This window comes from Chrysochloris asiatica, unplaced genomic scaffold, assembly GCF_000296735.1.
Source record: "Chrysochloris asiatica unplaced genomic scaffold, ChrAsi1.0 scaffold00112, whole genome shotgun sequence".
Taxonomy (NCBI): Eukaryota; Metazoa; Chordata; class Mammalia; order Afrosoricida; family Chrysochloridae; genus Chrysochloris; species Chrysochloris asiatica.
In genome coordinates, this window is record NW_006408630.1 from 6,528,700 (window position 1) to 6,535,234 (window position 6,535).

Below are 6,535 nucleotides of genomic sequence, written 5' to 3' on the forward strand. Positions count from 1 at the left end.
AAGTTTTCTTTCAATGTATGCTTGCAGCCATTTCTGTATTGCATTACTAACACATTACTCACATGGGACATCAAATATATTGTCTGATGATTTCTGCATTTCATTGGATCACCTCTCTTTGGAATGGGCACAAATATGAATTTCTTCCAATCAGTTGGCCAGAGAGTTGTCATCCAAATTTCTTGGCATAGATGAGTGACTGCCTCCAGTGCCGCCTCATTTTCTTGAAAGATTTCAATTTGTATTCCATCAATTCCAAAACAAGGCCAGGAGCAGATTATGGCACAGACCATAAATTGTTCATATGCAAATTCAAATGGAAGCTGAAGAAAATGAAAACAAGTCCATGAGAGCCAAAATATGACCTTGAATATATCCCACCTGAATTTAGAGATTATCTGAAGAACAGATTCGATACATTAAACACTAAAGACCGGAGACCAGATGAGTTGTGGGATGACATCAAGAACATCATATGTGAAGAGAACAAAAAGTCCTTAAGAAGACAAGAAAGAAGGAAAAGGTCAAAATGGATATCAGAAGAGACTCAGAAACTTGCTCTCCAGTGTAGAGATGCTAAAACAAATGGAAAAAATAGGAGTCATAAGAGCTGAACAGAAAATTTCAAAAGTCATTTTGAGAAGACAAATATGCATAGATCTGGAGTCAGACAACCAAAAGGTAAGAACACACTCAGCATTTCTCAAGCTGGGGGAACCGAAGAAAAAATTCAAGCCTCGAATTTCATTATTGAAGGATTCTCTATGCAAATTATTGAATGAGGCAGAAAGTATCAAAAGAAGATGGAAAGAATACACAGAATCACTGTGCCAAAAGGAAATGGTTGATGTTCAATCATTTCAAGTGGTGGTATATGATCAAGAGCCGATGATACTGAAGGAAGATGTCTAGGTGCATTAAAGGAATTGGAAAGAACAAGGCAACAGAAGTTGGTGACATGGGTTTCATCACTCTAATTCGGTTCACAGTCTTGGTCCACTGTAAGTGGAGTTTACCTGGGTCTGTCCTGAATCACCTTTTATTTTACAAGAGATAATAGGAGAGAGAAGCAAGCAGAAAAAAGAGGATCTACCTATTACCAAAGGCCTACGCAAAGGCCTTCGATTGTGTGGATCATGACAAGCTATGGACAACATTGAGAAGTATGAGTATTCCAGAACACTTAATTGTACTTCTGAGAAATCTGTACCTAGACCAAGAAGCAGTTGTTCAAACAGAACATGGAAACACTGAATGTTTTAAAATTGGGAAAGGTGTGAGACAGGGTTGTATTCTTTCACCATACTTATTCAACCTGTATGCTGAGCAAATAATCTGAGAAGCTGGGTTCTATGAAGAAAAATGTGGCATCAGGATTGGAGGAAGACTCATTAACAACCTGCGATATGCAGATGATACAACCTTGATCGCTGAAAGTGAAGAGGACTTGAAACATTTACTTATGAAGATTAAAGAGCACAGCCTTCGATATGGATTACATCTCAATGTCAAGAAAACAAAAATCCTCACCACTGGACCAATAAACAACATTCTTATCAATGGAGAAAAGATTGAAGTTGTCAAGGACTTCATTCTTCTTGGATCAACTATCAACACTCGCGGAAGTAGCAGTCAAGAGATCAGACGGCGTATTGCACTGGGCAAATCTGCTGCACAGGAACTTTTTAAAGTGTTGAAGAGCAGAGATGTCAGCTTGAGGACTAGGGTGCGCCTGACCCAGGCCATTGTGTTTTCAATAGCCTCATATGGATGTGAAAGCTGGACAGTGAATAAGGAGGATCGTAGAAGAATTGATGCCTTTGAGTTGCGGTGTTGGAGGAGAATACTGAAAGTGCCATGGACTGCCAAAAGAACCAATAGATCTGCTTTGGAAGAAGTGCAGCCAGAGTGCTCCTTGGAGGACAGGATGGCTAAGCTTCGTCTCTCATACTTTGGACATATTGTCGGGAGGAAACAATCGTTGGAGAAGGATGTCATGCTGGGTAGGGTGGAGGGTCAGAGAAGAAGAGGAAGACCCCCAACAAGATGGATCAGCCAGGTGGCATCATTGATGGACTCAGGTGTGGCAGCGGTAGTGAGGTTGGCCCAGGATCGAACATCGTTTCGTTCTGCTGTGCATGGGGTCGCTATGAGTCGGTTCCGACTCGATGGCACCTGACAACAACAACAACAACAACCTATTACCATTAAGAAAGTTGTTGTTGTTGTTGTTGTTGTGTGCCATGGAGTCGGTTCCGACTCATAGCGACCCTGCACAGAGTTTCTGAGGCTGTAAATCTTTACGGGAGCAGAGTGCCTCATCTGTCTCCCGCGGAGCAGCTGGTAGTTTCGAAATGCTGACCTTGCGGTTCGCAGCCCAATTCGTAACCACTATGCTAGTTGGAAGGAGACAAGAATCTTTTTCCAGACTCAACAAACAGAAAGCCTTCTCCTAAAATTAACACCCTGAATTTGGACTTCTAGCTCCCATGTAGCATATATTGTTACAAGTTTGGCTTCAAACTATAAGGTCAGCAGTTCTAATCTACCAGCCACTCCATAGGAGAAAGACTTTCTACTCCTGTAAAGAATTAGAGCCTCAGAAACCTAATACAGATTCAGTGTAAATTGGAACTATCTCCCCAGCACATAACCACCACAACCTCATGCCTCAAAAACTATGACAGAATAAACTTCTGTCCCTTAAAGCCGTCAATTTACGATGTATCTGTCATGTCACAAGATAACTAAGATATCCTCCATAAGATTTAACTTACACTTAGAAACCAAAGAATGATCTAGGTTTTGAAGAGGACACAATTGAAAGCTTCCTTTCATTTACGTATGTGCTTTTCCTTGTTGCTATTGTTAAGTGCCTCTGAGTAGGTTAAGTGCCTTTGACTCTGTATAGGGTTTCTAAGGAGCAGCTGGTGGGTTTTAACCACCAAATTTGTGATTAGCAGTCCAGTGCTTATCTTACAGCCCCACAAGAGGAGTCCGCATTTCCCAGTTGGTTCTGACTCATAATGATCTTGTATAGTTTCCAAGGAGTGGCTTATTGTGTTGTTGTTAAGTGCCACTGAGTCAGTTCCTACCTGTAGCGACCCAGTGTAGGCGATCCAGTATAGGGTTTTCTGAGGAGCAGCTGGTGAGCTTAAACTGCTGACCTTGCTTTCAAATGACTTTGCAATCCAGCTCAAAGTCACAAAGTCCAGCTCCTGGTTGGTTTAAATGCTGACCTTGCAGTTCAAATTGAACTTGTAATTCAGTGCTTACCCTACAGCACCACACCAAGACTCTGTATTTCCCTGATACATTGTTGTTAAGTGTAGGCAAGTCTATTCCAACTCATATTCCAACTCTATACAGGGTTTTCAAGGAGCAACTGGTGGGTTTGATCTGTGGTTTGCAGTCCATTGCTTATCTTATACTGTTATTTCAGTAGTCCCTGTTGTTGTTAAGTACCATCGAGTTGACTCTAATGCTTAGTGACCTTATATAGGGTTCTGAGGAGCAGCTGGTGGGTTTGAACTGCCTGCCTTGAGGTTCCCAATCCAGGGCTAATCCTACAGTGCCACACCACGGGACCCTGTGGGAGTTGCAAAAATGTTTTGTTTTGTTTTGTTTTTGCCAAAGAGGAGAGTGCAGGAAAAGCCTGGAAGATAGAAAGCGGCAAGAGACTAATACCAAACATAAGGTATCAGAGAAGAAAGTGGAAATAGCAATGAGAAAAAACAGTAAGAGTGAGAGAAAGGAATAGAAATATAAAGGGAATAGAAATAGGGTAGGGATGTCTGACACAGTAAAGGAAAAAGATCAAAGACAAGAGTAGTACAATAAATGGTCATTCTTAAACCTTAGTTCAATGTCCTTACCCACACCTTGTTCTTTCTTTTTCACAATGCTATCGACATTATTAACAGTCACAAAATTTGTACATCAGAGTACATGTTGTCCTAGAATTTAAATTAACCTGCTTTTTCTTATAACAATATAATCTTCCCTGTTCTTCCAGAGGACCCTACACTGATTCAACTTATAGCAGGTTTTTTAAACACAGATTTGCTAGAAAAATAATTGGTTCCTTTAAAAGAATCAAGGATGGGAAATTTATTCCTATCTGAATTATAAGATGTTGTCTGTAGCTTGAAAGTAAATCAATCTCTTACCCTATTATTTCGATTTATTGCTGTTATGATATTGATGTTTATGTTATTTAAATTTTGAATATTTCTTAATGAGAATGGACACCATTTGATAGTTGAAAGAATTAGTATCAATTTAAGTGCCAGATGACAATACCAACAAATTACCTTACTCATTGGTTAAGGTGTTTTTTTTTTTTTTTTAAACGTACTCAACAGAAATTTCAGCTAAATCAGATGAAATATGAATATAAATTTATATGCAAAATAACATGTGAAAGGGTATTATATTTCATAATCGGTGGGGGAGTTTTTATATTTAATAGATCTGACTGAGGAAATTTATTTCACTTCTCAAACTTTTCAAGTGCTTTTAAAAATAATATTTATTTATTTTAAATTGCTATTTAAACCCAAGCTAAACTAGTTGCCATAAAGTTGATGACCCATGGTGACAGCATGTACTTTAGAACAGAACTATGCTTGGTAAGATTTTTAATGACTAATCTTACAGATGTAGATTACCAGGCCTTTCTTTAGAGGCATTTCTGAGTTGATTTGATTCATCAGTTTTTCAATTAGTAGCTGAGCGCTTAACCATTTGGACATATATGTACTCCTAATAATGCTGTTCACAATGAATTGCAACAATGGGCTCAGACATAAACAAATGTGAGGATGGTGCAGGACTGGGAGTTTCATTCTGTTGTATATGTTGCTATGAGTCAAAACCAACCTGACAGCACCTAACAACATCTGCCACGATCTACAGAACTGGTAGCGTAGTGGTTACGAATTGGGCTGTGAACCGCGAGGTCAGCAGTTCGAAACTACCAGCTGTTCCGCTGGAGAAACATGAGGCGTTCTGCTCCCGTAAAGATATACAGCCTCGGAAACCCTGTACAGGGTCGCTATGAGTTGGAACCGACTCCATGGGACTTAACAACAACAACAACACAGCTATATAGACCTTTCTTCTGTCAGTTTGTCATACTGTGGTGGCTTGTGAGTTACTGTGATTCTGAGAGCTATACCACCAATATTTAAATACCAGAATGGTGGACAGACTTCAGATGAGTTTCCATGGTGGACAGACTTCAGATGAGTGTCCAGACTAAGACAGACTAAGAAGAAGGAGTGATGAACTACTTCTGAATATTTAGTTACTGAAAACCTTATAAATAGCAGAGAAACACTGTCTGATATAGTGCCAGAAAATGTGCCCCTCAGGTTGGAAGGCACTCAAAATGCGACTGTGGAAGAGATGCCTCCTCAAAGTAGAGTTGACCATGATGATGCAAATGGAGTAAAGCCCATGGGAGAAAAGCAGTGGGACCTTCATTTGCAGATGGGGCACAACTCAAAATGAAGAGAAACAGCTCTAAACATCTATTGAAAATAGGAACACGAAATGTACCAAGTATGAATCTGGGATAACTGGAAGTTGTCAAAAATGAAATGGAACACATAAACATCAATATCTTAGGCATTGGTGAGATGACATGGACTGGTATTGGCCGTTTTGAATCTGATGACCACATGGTTTACTATGCCAGAAATGACAAATTGAAGAGGAATGGTGTTGCACTCATCATCACAAAGAACATATTCAGATTAGTCATGAGGTAGAAAGCTGTTTGCGATAGGATAATATCCATGTGCCTACAGGGAAGCCCAGTTAATACCACTGTTATTCAAAGTTATGAACCAACCACTAAAGCCAGTGAGGATGAACTAGAAGAATTCTAGCAAATTCTTCAATCTGAAATCAATTAAACATGCAATCAAGATGTATTGATCATTACTGGTGATTGCATCGCAAACGTAGGGAGCAGAGAGGAAGGATCAGTAGTTGAAAAATATGGCCTTGGTGATAGAAATTATACTGGAGAACATATGACAGAATTCAGCAAAATCAATGATTTGTTCATTTCCAATAAATTCTTTAGACAGCATAAGAGATGACTATACACATAGACCTTACTGGATGGAATACATAGAAATCAAATTGACTAAATCTGCAGAAAGAAACTATGGAAAAGCTGCATGTTTGTTGTTGTCAGGTGCCATCGAGTCGGAACCGACTCATAGCGACCCCATGCACAGCAGAACAAAACAATGTCCAATCTCGGGCCAACCTCACTACCGCTGGCACACTAGATACCATCAATGATGCCACCTGGCCGATCCAGCTCATTGGGGGTCTTCCTCTTTTTATCTGACCCTCCATCTTACCCAGCATGACATCCTTTTCCAGCCACTGTTCCCTCCGGACAATATGTCCAAAGTATGAGAGACAAAGCTTAGCCATCCTGGCCTCCAAGGAGCACTCTGGCTGCACTTCTTCCAAAACAGATCTATTGGTTCTTTTGGCAGTCCATGGCACTTTC